Source organism: Parasteatoda tepidariorum, chromosome 1, assembly GCF_982258835.1.
Source record: "Parasteatoda tepidariorum strain Cologne lab strain chromosome 1, Ptep-v5.0, whole genome shotgun sequence".
In the NCBI taxonomy this organism is placed as follows: domain Eukaryota; kingdom Metazoa; phylum Arthropoda; class Arachnida; order Araneae; family Theridiidae; genus Parasteatoda; species Parasteatoda tepidariorum.
Genome location: NC_141755.1, coordinates 21,727,805 through 21,743,072, shown reverse-complemented (window position 1 = coordinate 21,743,072; position 15,268 = coordinate 21,727,805). Strand labels below are relative to the sequence as shown.

At 28.9% G+C, this 15,268-nt stretch overlaps 1 long non-coding RNA gene across 1 annotated transcript in view; it reads left to right on the top strand.

Annotated features, from left to right (window-relative positions):
• LOC139425511 (uncharacterized) overlaps positions 1–15,268 on the top strand; it is a 188,375-nt gene that overhangs the window by 65,305 nt on the left and 107,802 nt on the right. The gene's annotated exons all lie outside the window — the stretch shown is intronic.

The following is a 15,268-nucleotide window of genomic DNA, read 5'->3' as shown; positions in this document are numbered from 1 at the left end:
CTTAGAAAAAAAATAAGATGTTTTCAAGATTGTTTTGAGGTTGACAAGTGTTAAAATACACCTGAAGTACAAAATGAGGCTTAACCAAAAATATTCTCATTAATAAACCTCAACTTCAACTTCATTTACACCTCACAATACCAACATCACATATAACTCAGAAATTATGTTAGTTCAGATCGGGAGAAATTATTCACACCTCAAATATACGTATTAGCTTGAAGTGTAGAAAAAAAAAACAATCCGTCCACCTCAAAAACAAGCTCCCTAAGCTGGTTGCTCTAAATTAGATTTCCTTCAACCTCAAAACAACAGCAATTTGAATAAAATAACTTTATACACCTTGATTATACACCTTGGGAGGTTGATCTTTTAAGGTTGCTTTTGAAATCAACTTCGAATAAACCTCAAATCAAACTTGGCACCAAATATATATATCAAAAATACCTTAAATTTTTGTAAGGGGTGGGAGAAATTTGCTTTAAAGGAGGAAGTTGGATGAAGCTAACTCGCATTTGTGGAAGATAGATAGGAAAACCACGTAAACCTCCCCCGGTTAGCCTAACAGCAAGAAGATTCTTACCCATGATCCATCTACTAATGAGGATAATTTTACGTCATCACTGTGGTCGGTATGAGCTGGGAGTGGAATTCGTATCGACATACCATCGCTGTGATTTGAACCTGGGACACCTCATTTGGAGGTGAGCGCTCCACTCCCTGATATACCACGGCTTGCTTATACAATTGATGAACTGAAATGTGCAAAACAGTTTTTTCTATTACCTAAGCATTATGATAAATAGGTCTATCTTAATATTTTCTGAGCATTCAATCAGTTCTTGGTTCTTTTACTAAACTGCCTTATATGAATACAAGTGGTTTTCCTTTTTTATTAAAATCTGTTAAAATGGATATCGGATAATACACTAAAACCTTTTGGAATTTTTTGAAATTATTCAAAATATCCTAGATAGGATGCTTGTCAGCATAGAACAAACAAAAAGGTTTCTTAATTTCTAAAAGCATCCTAAACAATTGCATTTTTTTCACGAAATCATTGTTTTAAATTTAATGAGTTTTTCTTGTGTTTTACGATATTACGCGTCATAATTGCCACACTTCACAACATTTTATTTCCTTTCGTCACTTCAAACCAATGCATTTCGATAAAAAAAATTTACTGAATTCGAATTACTAAATTTCAGTTAATGTGGATTTTTCATAATATCAAGTAGACAGACAGATATCTGCCTATTTTCTTACAGGCGAATAGCTGTTAGAAATTTATAAAAAAGTATAGCTAAATAATACATTCGTTGGTAACATATTTGATTGATTATAGTTAAATAACCATATTGAATCAAAACAGTAAAATAATGGTAAAAAAGATGGTATTCAAACTTTTAACTGAAAGAAAAATCGTTTATTGACTGTTTTTACAATTAATGGTTAAACTACCTGAATTCTATTCTCACGAGCTAGGCCCTATTTAAGAAGCCACTTAGTTCCTTACAGCTAAGTACAGTCCGCAAAAAAAAAAAAGAAATCACCCTACATAACTTTCGTTCTAATGATCGGATTTTCAGGAACTAAGTGTCAATCTTAATGGTTCCTGGGGGTGACTTCAAATATGCTAATTAATTAGTGCTAACTATTAATTAAGTTACGAAATCAGACTCAAAAACGTACTTTCTCTGAATAAACATATATTTTTTTTTTACATATTTGGATTCTTTATTTTCGAAATATAGGAGGTAGCCGCAATCTGAAATAATGTAATTAAATTAATGTAATGTAATTAAATTTGCATTTTGAAATGAAATTGTTATAGGAACTATTCATACAACATTTAACTGAATTTTGGATGTCCTCTATACGTCAAAACTACTTATTATCCATGTAAAATCATATTTCACACATACTGTTCATTCACTGGGAAATCTATCCCCAGTGAAGGAACATGTCTGTTCCTTCACTGGTTAGAAGTTGATTTTTGCATTTTTAACATAAATTTGATGTATAATATGACTAAAGGTACAAGAAAATTAAAATTTTTCTTTTATTTTCATTAACTTGAAAAAATCCCAGTTAAGGAACACTTGTTTATTCATCGTTTGGTAATCCAGTTAATAAACACCCCCTAATCTCAGTACTTGCTTATGTTACGATGCTTAAAATAAATAAAACGTAACTTCAATAACCGTATTTTGAATTCTCTTTTTCACAATGAGAAAAAAAGCATTATTATATGCAAATAATTGTACTTTAAACGGATAACTACAAACCCTGAGCTTATAATTTGTCAAAGAAACAGGGCGTTGAACAGATACTAACAAATTCAAAACTTTTTCCAGAGAAGACTCTAAGACCAGGTAACTCAGTGCATTGTTAGATGACTTCCTATTGTTAGGTAGTAAGCTATTGTTACCAATCAATCGAAATCAAAACGATTAAAATCGTATTTTTAAAAAATATCTATGAAATGTTCCTTCACTGGGGTGTGTTCCTTCACTTGTTGGTTTACCCTATATCGTCTTAATCTTAAAAGAAATTTCCGGAAGTGTTTCGCAGAACTATTTTACCAACTATTTAATTAAAGTTTAACATTTTTAAAAATCTTATTCTTTACCCTTTTAAGTTTATTATTTCCTCATTAATATACTAATCAATTTTTTTAGTACTTTAATTTAGGTTTTCTTTAAAGTAAAGTTCCTTTCAAAATTATAGTCAAGTTTTTTTTAAAGACTTATATTGCTCCAAGAGATCTACTCAATAATTTCGCTATTTCCAGAATGAAATCTGTTTGATCGAAACATATTATTCCTTGAAAATTAACTTTTATTATTTATCTAAGCTTATTCCATTTATAACGGTATTAAGGTTAAGGATATGCGATGGAAGCCCCGTTTACTATTATACTATAAATGCATTAAATCATGTAGCTTGAATAATTTATTTCAAGCAAATTATTTAATAATTTTAAGCAAATAAAGGTGTAAAAATAAACTCGATCGAAATATTCTGAATGTATACCCTAAAATTCATGTAGAATAAACTTTGAAATCGATATATAAAAAATACCTTTTCAAACAATTTCGAGTAGGACAGGAACGCTAACTTGTTTAAAAAAGTTGTCCTTGTAACTATTTAATTTCGATTCCTGGTGCTAGGGGACATTCCATTTTCACATTCGACTTCTGAAATTTCAATTGTAAACGGAATTTTTTTATGTCCTTGAATTAAAATGTTAAGGTTTGCAGCAAAAAAAAATTGTACTGCATTGATTTTTTCACAAAGCAGTGAATTATTAATTTTTTCAATCTAAGAGCCTGTGCCTCTAACTTATGTAAAACTTATTTTAATATCGAGTGAAATAATTTAATATGTTGTGTAACTAAATGGATAATCCCAAGAAACTGAATCGAAAATATAAAAACTTCATTGATTTAAAAAAATAATAGATAATAGTAAAAATAGACATGTTTTGAACGTAGAATAATAAAAGTCACAAGTTATTCAAACCTGACAAGTCTTGAGAATGGGCGATTATATTTGAACGCTCGAAACTTGTCGACTTTTAGTACCCTCTTCATATGTTTTGAAGCCAGTTGACTTTTTATTGTCAATTATACTGTTTTACAGTTGAGTCTTGATCATTATTTTGATAAGGATTTTACACTCGTTAAAGTAAACATATGCATTTTAATATTTTAACAGGATTCATGTGGTCTTTAAAAACGTAAGCGCATCAATATTGTAAAAGTTATATTTAACTTAAAAATTAAAATTTTGAGACCAGATATTTTCAGTTAATGAAATTAAATATTTTATCTTTTAAGTTTTTGTGCCCCTATTTCAGTATCTTAAATATCTTACAAGCTCTGTTTAGAAAGAGAGTATCAGATAAGGGAAACAAAAATAATCATAGGAGCAGTATTTGGTGGTAAATGTAGCTTATCGTAATTGAAGAATATGCAGTGCGACACTTAATGGTGAATTTGAGAACGTAAGTTTCAGAATGTATCGAAACATGAGGATGCTATTTTCTAATCATCTTTATCCAAAGAAAACCATGTAACCTAAATATCTAGCAGAATGAAGTGACTTTTTAAACAATTAATCATACAATATGCAACATATTATTTCAATATCTTATTCTTAAACATAACATATTTCAACGTTTTTAAAATGCCACTAAACATTCAGCAATTCCTTGAAATATAGAAAAAAGAAATATCGTAAGTTATAGAAAACTCTGTGAATGTGCATTAGAATAACAATACAATCTACATTTTATTTTTCAAGCACTTTTTTTCCCTTCAAAAATGATAATCCCTAAAATTTTGCATATAGCTATAATAAGTTATGTTAATTTGATTTTAGTATGAAATCCTCGAATAAATATAGCAAAAACAACATAATCTAAATAATATCAGATGAAAAGTTCATGTGTTTAAATACTAAAAACTCAGAACGTAATAAATAATTTATAAATCGATTCAAAATTTCTTTTCAAAGGGGATTTAAAAAAAATTTTTTTTTTTTGCTTTTTGGACAGAAATCAGCTTAAAAATTGTCTATTGCCTAGAAACTTCGAGATATTTTCGATTAATAATTAATAAAACCTCTTAAAGCAATCACAGAACTTTATTTCAATTTTTTTACGGTCAGATTTTGGTTGCCTAGCAGCCTAGTAAAATTAAGCATTCCTCTTTTGAATTAGTCAATGGGTTATCTTAAAATATTCATTTGCGCAGGCGACTTTTTTTGGCGGTTTTCTGGACTATCGCCAAATATATAAACCTTTATTGCTACCCAATTTACCACCCAATTTTTTTTTAAATTTTGTCTACCCCCCCCCTAATTCAAGTGTCTAGATTCCAAATATGTAAAAAAAAATATATGTTTATTCAGAGAAAGTACGTTTTTGTGTCTGATTTCGTAACTTAATTAATAGTTAGCACTAATTAATTAGCATATTTGAGGTCACCCCCAGAAACCATTAAGATTGATACTTAGTTCGTGAAATTCCGATGATTAGAACGAAAGTTATTCAGGGTGATATCTTTTTTTTTTGCGGACTGTACATAGTCGAGAGGGCCAATTTCTAAATCTGATGACAGTCTGAACGAGGATTCGAAAGTCAATGTTGATACCACAATGTTTTTTTCCCTTTCCTTTAACAGATAAAGAGTTTCCAGTATCCTGCACTCTCCATTTTGGTGATTCTGGACTATCAGAATGTTATACTCTCATTCACGTATAGGTCACAGCACCCAAGAGCTACTTAACTCAAAAAAGTCTAGTATTTCCCAACTCTCACAATAGGGCATGGCTAGGTAAATTAATTGAGCCACATTCCATAGTTTATTTGACGAAGCACAACTCAACTAGAACCTAACAATAATCCTCATCACCTAAAGAAATCTTAATTGCAATGTTTACTATCTAACGAAAAGCCACTTGCAATGTCCAGTTAAATTTCTTTTTTACGTTTTTGGAAGCATGCCATTTGTAAATGGTTAAAAGAAAAGCATATAGTTGTGTATTCACTGTTTTTCAACCAACCCAGTTGTAAATGGTTTTAAACCCTCATTCAAGGTAAAGAAATCTGCTCCAAACCTTAAACGCTGCGGTAAATTACATTCACAGACTGCTGCTTGTGATTTTGCGTAATTTTAGATTGATAGTTCTCACAGTACAGATTTCGTCTTAACTCATAGTTAAAATTTACATTCTGGTTTATTCTTTTTCTCAATATATTTTCAACTCAAAAGTCAATTTAATGCTACTCAATGACAATTTGTTGTTTGAACCATGATCTGTTTGTATGCATGATATAAAATATTTTAATATCATGTCATCAACTAAACAATGACTGACATTTGAAAGATTTAGCTGGCATTTACTAGCCTTGTATACGTCTTATTTTGTCTCTATGGGTTCTTAAATTATTAATAATTTATAATCTTTAAATGAAAAATATAAAAAACGATTGCTAGGTTTTTTTATTTTTTTTTATTTTTATTTTTTTTTTTTTTTACAAAAAAATGCTTAGTTTTATGTTTTATTATTCATTTCACACGCGGCATTTTAATTTTAAAAAAAACTCAAGTACAAAAATTTAATTATGAAATTTAATTAATTTTCAATTTTAATGATTCAATTAAAATTTAAAATAAATAGAAAAAATACAAGGGAGGATATAATTTTCCAGTCAGCATTTTATTGTTCTCCATAATTTTAACTAGCATAATTTGTCTTTTATAATTTTCTAAACTTTGAAGTAACATATTGATTTAAATATCGATGAAACCTTTAACAGCACAAAATTCCTACCATTTATTTCTCTAAGCAATTAAGCAAATTCCCTTAAATTTAAATAAATGACCTAAAAACGTATTTAAGCTATGTTTTCACGAAGCACTCACTATACTAAAATTATTGATTTCTTTTCAAGTAATATTTTATCGAAACAAAGTATCTAAATACAAATTCCGTGTAAAATGTTTTTAAAAGTGCAAAAATTATATATTTTTAGTAACTAGCAAGTGATACAAAAAAGCTTCAGTTTTCAAAAAATATAAACTCATTAATCACTTGTTCTATTTCTATTTAATCAAACTTTTTCTTCATGCTGATGATAAAATAGTTCTGTTTGAGAAACAGCTGTGTCTGTCAGCAACTTTTGTTATCCATCTTTTAGGAAGCAATCTTTTGTCATAAAGTGTCCGCTTTGTTGATGGAGAAATTAGGTTAGCATTTACTTTATCATTTTATTACTTAAGAACTATGCTAGTCGGTAAAACTCAATGAAAACGATTCACTCTTTGAAGTTTTTCAAAAATAATTCTTATTTATGTAAAACACAATTCAGTAACAATTAAATATAAAAGACAATTAGAGTGAATTGGTTTCACTTGATTTAAAATACCTGTTTGGACTGTTCCTTGAGGAATAATATCTGCTTTGGCAAAGTTTTGTTATTCTATATGATACAAAAGTATAATTGGGTACTTGGAACTCAAGAAGAAGAGGATCACTGATACAGAGACACATGACCTATGACCTCAGCACCAGATGATCGTTTATAAACAAGACGGCTTGAAGTCCAACTTATAAACTAGAATTTTATTTTACGTAAAGTTAATTAAATACAACGCCGTATCACGCATCTAATTTGTAAAATCATAAATTTGTGCAACGCCTTTTGCTTATTTATCTTTTATTTATTATTTGTGTTTGTATTTTAACGCTACAATGAATATTTTTGCTTCACGTGTCTGGTAACTTCAATCCATAATTAGTTTGTGTTTATGCTCTTCATGGTTTCGTACCTGTCTTTGTGTAAAGTACGAAATAAATGGTGAAGCAATTGAAATTTTTGTGTAAGAGTCTTTCTGTAGGAATATAGAATGTGTCACTTAAAAGAATTGATTCTTGACAAACTTGACTGACTCGTAAAAGAATGGAAAGAACAGTTTCTAATATAAACAAACAACTCGTTTCAACAACCAATCAGAACCGATACACCCACACTACGTCACTTGCAGGTATCCTCTTAAGTAAAACTGTTTCTCGTTGTTGTTTCTGCATTCCTACTGGACAAAGCATTCGTATGAAATGATCCTTAGTTAAAAAATTGTTCCTTACCCGTCAAATTAGTTGTCATCAGCATGAAATGTTAAAAAAGCCAGATATACATGTATCATGGGTATGACAAATGTAAATTATTCATTCATTTAATAGCATTTTCCTTTTAATTAATTTAACTTTGATTACATAAATATTGAATATACATTTATGGAAATTATATTAAACTTTTTTTAACTTCTTTACTATTAATATTTAATTGATTGTGTCAGTTTAACTATTGAAGTTATATTATGTTTTCAGTTAGCCTGCTTAGAAGAACTGGTTCAGTAAATCTGCACAGAAGTGGCTCTAGTTGAATACCACGGATGAAACTTGGTCCACACCTTATATGGGGGGGGGACCATAATGAAAAGAATTCTGTAATACAATTGATGGCACCCTTCGTGTGTGAGGAAGGGGTTAATTCAATTTAAAAAGTTATAAAATCTTTTTATGCCGCTATATAAGTCCAAAAATAAACGTATTTACAGAAACTGAGACACACACTTTTAGAAATAAAACTCTCACTTTTGACGATTCAGCAATCCTTGAGCCATATTTCTTGAATTTTGTGAATTATTTTATCATGAAATCACATGGTTCGGGGCGAAGCGGGAACTCTTAAATACTTGACGAAAGTGTATTCTCAACTGGAAACCTCATCATGATAGTTTCATTGTGAGAGTTTGTTAACTGGAATGATAAAACTAGGAGGAAGACTAGACGATCGAAAATAAAGTGACGAAATTAGCCGACCAGCTGTATGTTGGATGAGGAGCTGGTTTCATACCAGGAAAATCTCGAGTTCGAATCCTTGTTAGGGCATGGGCGTAATTTATCTCTCTGTTCTATTTGTCCTTCTTGCGTTACTATGGCTCACCAATATGGTTTCCATTATAAAATGATTATTAGAAAAGTTAGATGTATCAAGCCCTACTAGATTTATTATTATTATTTGGAAAAAAAAATAGAATGACGAAATATTCCTTTGCTACTGACGAAATTTGTTTTCCCGAAGAAATGACGATAGTTATTTCTTCGTTTTCACGAAATGCTCGCTCGGAACATATACCAGGAACTGGTTTCGCCGTAAAAGTAGAAAGTTTCATGAAATTTCATTATCCATATTTTATAAAGTGTACAATTTTTAAAATAGCTCCTAAAACTTTATATGTTAGAGTTTAATTTTCCTTAGCATGGTAAACTAATAAAATTCAATTTGTACTTCAATACAATTTACAGGAAAAAAATATTATTTACGTAATAATATGCTTCAAGAAACAAGATTTCAAATTATTGGTCTAAATCAAATAAAATATATAAAGCTGGAAATTCAATTAAAAAAGGTAAGTGTAAGCTCCTTGTATATCTATGGGATAGTTAATTTCTTCATTCAGATCATTATACCTTGTTAAGGTTACAGTGGACACCCAAAATTGTGTAAATCACTCGAAAAATCGTTTTTCTAATTTTGACCATTTTATATTAATTAAATGATATAAAAGAGCATATTAATTATTAAAATCACAGGAATTTGTAAACATTTGACAATATTAGTGTTATTTTGCTTTTTTTTTACAAAACCTTGTTTTTGTGAGTGTTTTGTGCAGTGTTTCTGGAAACGAAAATTTCGCATCGAGCTGGAAATTGAAATAGTTCCATGCTCTATAATTTTATGACTATTTCATGAAACTTTTTTGAAACACTCTCTAGATCAGAAAAAAAATAACAAAATAAGGTGCCACAACATATTTTATAGTCATTTCAATCTTCCAAAATGCTCATAGAGGATCGAGTTTGATGTTTTTTTTATTTTTTTTTTTAAATTTTTAAATTTTTTTTTTCACGAGACTTGCTTTTTCTACTCTGTATGGAAATTAGTAGAAAAATGCAAAAAAAAATTTCCTACAATTTAAAGATAAATGTAAATAGAGTTGAAATTAACAAATAATCTTTAATTTTAAAGAAAAATGTAGTGCAACGAGCTTATTTAAACTTCAAAATAAATGGACAATTCTTTTGAAAATTTTTTAATTTTTCACGAATTATGTATCAAATTATTTTTTTATGTTTTCTGTCTAAATATATACAATCCCTTCAAGTAACAGCACTGTAACATTATTTTTTAAGAAAAGCTTATTAAGAGTCCACTGTAGCCTTAAGAAATGATTGTATAATGGCCATTTTTTAAGGAAAATAATAAGTGGTTTGAAATTAATCTTAAGTAGCCACAGGTGAATTCAACGAAATAAAAACTTTCTAATTATTAAAAAAAAGTGAACACAAGTGAAAAAAAATACGAGTGAATACAATTAGTATAACGGATTCTCTTGGATACACTAACTTAAATTCTACTGATAATTCCTGAATCATAATTTATTGAACAGGAAAAAAATTAAAGTAGACACGATAGAGTTTCGGATATTTACAAGCAATGAGCATCTTATATTTTGGTTAATTCATATATACATTTTTATATTATATAATAATTTATATGCATTTTGACATTAATTATTGGATGAAAATGCTAAATGAAGTTTTAAACATTCCTGAGAAGAATTATTCAATAGGATGAATTTACCGATTTAATCATACCTCCTTTGTGTCATACTACATTCAGGCGTTGATAAAGTGACATTTTGCATTTATGAATTGATTCAACAAATTTTCAATACCTTCCATTTCAGAAAATACTGTTGAAGAGCGGAATGATTATTCGTGTAAAGCAAACACACACCATCTATTAATCGAGTATTAATTTAGAATACATTAGTTTTATGGATCCGTTCTTCATAACTGCTTGACAAACTATTACCATTTGGTCGAACATGCAAGTTCAATCGAATGAATATGCAAGATATACCATACCTGGATAAATGTTGCGAGCCCTGTATTAATGATTTATGAGGTGATTTTATTTTGAAAATGGTCCAATGCATTAAATGCATTGCATATATACTGAAAACATAATACAGACTAATTTAATATGTTCAGGATATTTTGCGGTCATTGGAAAACTGTATTTCGAAAGCTTATAGTTCGATATAAGTTACTGAAGTTATGGATCAAAAAAATTCATAACGTATTCAATTGTTTTTAAAATGATACATAGCTATAAAACTAGTGTCAATTTTATGCAAAATTTCAAGGTAAGAAAAATATTTTTGGCCCAAGTATGCTTTCAAAACTGCAGACAAATTTTTTGACAACTACTTAAAACTTATTTGAAAGTTATGAAATGCTGTTGCTATACATTAATTTTAAATGTGGGCAATAACGTCATTAATGAAATATTTAACACCGTCGCATTTTAAAAACTGAAATACGGACTTGTAGCCACATTGTAAAAGTTGCAGTATGGACTTGTAACCGCATTTTGAAAACTGACATATGGACACGTAACCGCATTGTAAAAACTGCAGTAACTGACTTGTAACTGCATTTTAAAAACTATAGTTTGGATGTTAGTATTCTACTCATTTTTCGTTTGATTGAGTTTGTTTGAAGGATTTTGTTTGATCGATTTTTGTATGATTCGTTGATTGATTTTATTTGACTGATTTTTGTTTTATTCTTTTATTGATTTTGTATGATTCTTTGAATGGTTTTATTTGACTGATTTTTGTTTTATTCTTTTATTGATTTTGTTTAATTGAGATGTATTTGATTCTCTGATTGATCCTTTTACACTAATTTGCACTAATTTTACACGAATTTCCTTATTCCCATCTCATCCCTCTTTTTTCTATTTTGTTTAGATTTAATTTTGTTTTTCCTTTTCTTTCCTAATTACGAATTCTATTTCAGCTCTTCTCTCTCTTTCAGTTAGTTTTTGACAGAGTACTGACCTTCATTTAGTATTATGAGCAGAGTACGTAAGATCATATTGGTTATTCTTCTATTTTCGTCTTGAATTTTGTGCAGTGTAACAAAATCCAGATCTTACACAACGAAACTTCAAATTTAACTTAATCAATGATAGTGCCAAAAAAAATGGTACAATTTTCATGATTAATGCAAATTTTGCAAAATTATTATTTTTATAACTATAATTTTTAGAAATTCTTTTATTAACAAATTTTGGAACTGATGCAATGATATTTTTTTTGTTGCTAAAACCTCCCGAATCTGAACTTTTATTTGTTCTATAGATTAGGGTACCAAACATTCCTATTAGACAATTAATTCAATTAAATTACAATTAATTAAATTACAAATAATTTCTTTCCTTCATTTTTTAAAGTTTGTTCATTTTTATTAATTATTCTTGTGGTGCAGTTATTAACTGTGATGTGATATGTATAATTGTCTTTGTTTTATACAGAGTGATTCTAAATTATTGTTCAAAAGTCTACATGTAAATTGAGAGCATAATAACAAGCAAGAATCTAATTAAAATATATGGTCACAAATACTATCCAGAAGAGCAAGAGGGCTCTAAGAGGTCGCGAAAGACGCAGCAGGTGAATCGAAGAAAAGCCTATTTTGGGTTTATGACTGTGTCTTATGGGACGAAGTAAATGACAGTTAACTAATTTTTATTAAAACAAATTTTATTGTATGTGCATCCTAAAATATTTTATTTATACTTTAAAATGTACCGTAAAAATAACTTTACTGTCTCGTATGAGGATCACATCTTATTCCTAATATACCGTTAGAATTTTCATTCTAAAATTATGGTAAAATAACTGGCTTCTGCCAGTCCATCCGATTAACCATAAAGTTTACGGTGAAGAACATTTTTTTACCTTTATTGTTTCGTAACTATTTACGAAAAGTATGGCTATAAAACCATGAATGCAGGACTATACGGTTTTTTAACCATTTACAGCTAGAATTTTACAAAAACGTAAAAAAAATTATTTAACTGGACATAGGAGCTCAGCTTTTTGTAAGGTTGGAGAGTGCCGGGCACTGGAAATTCTTCGTGTGTTGAAGGGAATGAAGGAAATATTGTGGTGTCAATACTGGGTTTCGAACCCCAGTTCTGCCGGTCATAGGATTGACAGATTAGATCGCTCGGCTATGATGTGTACGCAGTTGCAAGGAACTAACTGGCTTCATTAGGTGGTCTTAATTGGAATAGTAAAATTCTGGTTGTTTAACCGTAATGGGTGAAAGCAGTTAAAAAACTGTTTTTCTCACAATTAACAGTTTGATTACAATTTGATTTATAATTATTTGACCCTTTTGATAGAATATGGTAAAATAACCATTTAATAAATTGTTATTTAACCATTTTTTCGAGAAATTTCTAAGAGTGTATAAATCTTAGTGTTACTGAACCATCAAAAATTATTGCAACTATTTTGTTCTTAAAGAAATGAAGACTTTGTTGTTTCACAAGAAAACCAAGAATCCACTGTTTGATTACACCAAAAACTATCTCTGTTTCATTGCGACAAGTTTTATGTAAAGTAGTTGCCAAAATTTTTGGAGTTAAAATATACTAAAATTTTTGCATTGTATGCTTCAAAATAATATAGTAATTTGTGCAACACTGAAAGTACAATTTATTCCAAAAAAACATCAATTACATAGATTGACAATAAATAGTGGATGAATCTACAATAATTTAACAACAGAAATGTATAGAATGTTATGCAAATACGTAGAGACAAATGCATTTAAATAAGTGAATTTTTTTCTGAAGCAACTACTCAACAATATTTTTGAAAGTCGAAATCGTCAATATAATTATTGCACGAAAACGAAAAAAATAAGAACATTTTTACGTTTTCTATCTATATCAACATAAAAATATCTTCTTATAGAGTCCTTAGGTTCGAAACAAAATTATATAGCACCATTTTGTTTGCATGCTTAATGCTTTGACTAAAGTTGTGCAGTTGTTTAATAATTCAATTAATAATTAATAAAGTTAAATAATTAATTAATTTACTAGCAAAAGGTTAAATACTTAGAAATCCTTCTAAACTTAGTTGATTTGAAATATTCATCAAACAACATTCGTATTATTGCTTCGATAAACAAATTTCGAAAAGCAACATTTCGTTATTTCTCATTATAATTATATTACTAATATGAAATATTCATCTGTTCTATAATGGAGTTTAATATCCAATATTTTAAGAAATATAAGAAAACAGGTGATAGATATTTCTTTTACAAAAAATACGTCAGTCTGATTTATTAAAAATATTTTCTTTGTGCGCAATTGTATTTTTATTTCCTTTAAAAATATATGAAATCATTGGGCTTAAGTTGTTTTACTACTTGTATATTTTTTGTATATCGGGTGCTCCATAATTACTTCCCTTAACAGATGTTTTAAAAAATGGAGTAAAAATCAAACACATTTAGAGCTGCAAATCAATATAAAAGTGAGAAAAAGCAAAAATTTGACGAATCTTTAACAAAAGGGACTAAAATTTTAAAAATATCAAGTTATTTTTGAAGAATATATTACTGTAAAATGTGATATCTATGGTATAATTTTTTTATAGTAAATTGTATATTAAAAATAATCTAGATTAGGGTCAATAGAAGGTTATGATAACTTTCTTCTCATACGCTATGGTTCACAATTTTGCGAAACTTCAGAAAATCTGGTAAAAACCCCAAAAACTAAATTGCTCATAATAACCATTGATGTTTTTTAGACAATTAAAGTATGAAAAAAGGTATACAATAATTCATTATAGCAGCATTCAAATTTCTATAATTGTTTTATCCATACAAAATGGTTAAACATTTCTTCATGCTGAATGTGGCTTTTTGTTATACATTGTTTTTTCAGGTATTTAATTCTGAAATAATTATACATTCACATTCATTATTTTTAATAATTTTTTCTTGTTTTCAGAATCTTGAAAATCATTGTAAGTTTGAACAGAGAGATAAAAAAAAGGCAGATATGAAACACGTATGAGGGGATTTCGAGATAACCGCAGGGTGCAACAGAGTACATTAAAATAGACTTCTAAATATTGGTAAACTGTGGGATCGTTAACTAAATTATTAGAATTTTTCAAAATATAGAATCCCAAAAATAAAATTTAGAAGGCAAGAGCAGTGAACAAACTAAACGCACCCTTAAACCTCGATTTATAGGACACGAAAGATACGTCCAAAATCAGGATATTAACCGATATTCCATCACTCTCTGCAGTTTAAAATCAAAATACAGGTTTATGTTTTCTTCAACTAAAATCATTCAACACTGCTCTTCACCATCCGAACTTGATTTTTGGGATTTATTCTATATTTTGAAAAATTCTAATAATTTAGTTAATGATCTTTCGAATATCCCACCGTTTACCGATACTTGTAAGTCTATTTTAATATAATCTGTTTCACCCCGTAACTCTGGCCAAATCCCTTCACACCTGTTTCGTATCTGGTCATTGTTATTTCCTAGTTCAAACTTGTTCCTCTGTCCCTATCGGTTAAACCACTTTTCACGTTCTCTTTCCTTCTCTACCTTCATTTGGAGTTGTGCTTTATTCACGTTGCTTTTTTGCTTTAATCTACATAGCACAAAGTCCTTCCCTATCCGTGGTTGAATGTATTGAATTTACTGTAAAAAATACATACGTTACTTCTTACAGTAAATTTAAGATCATGTTTCAAGAATATTCCTTTAGTGAGTAGGTTAAAAATCTTT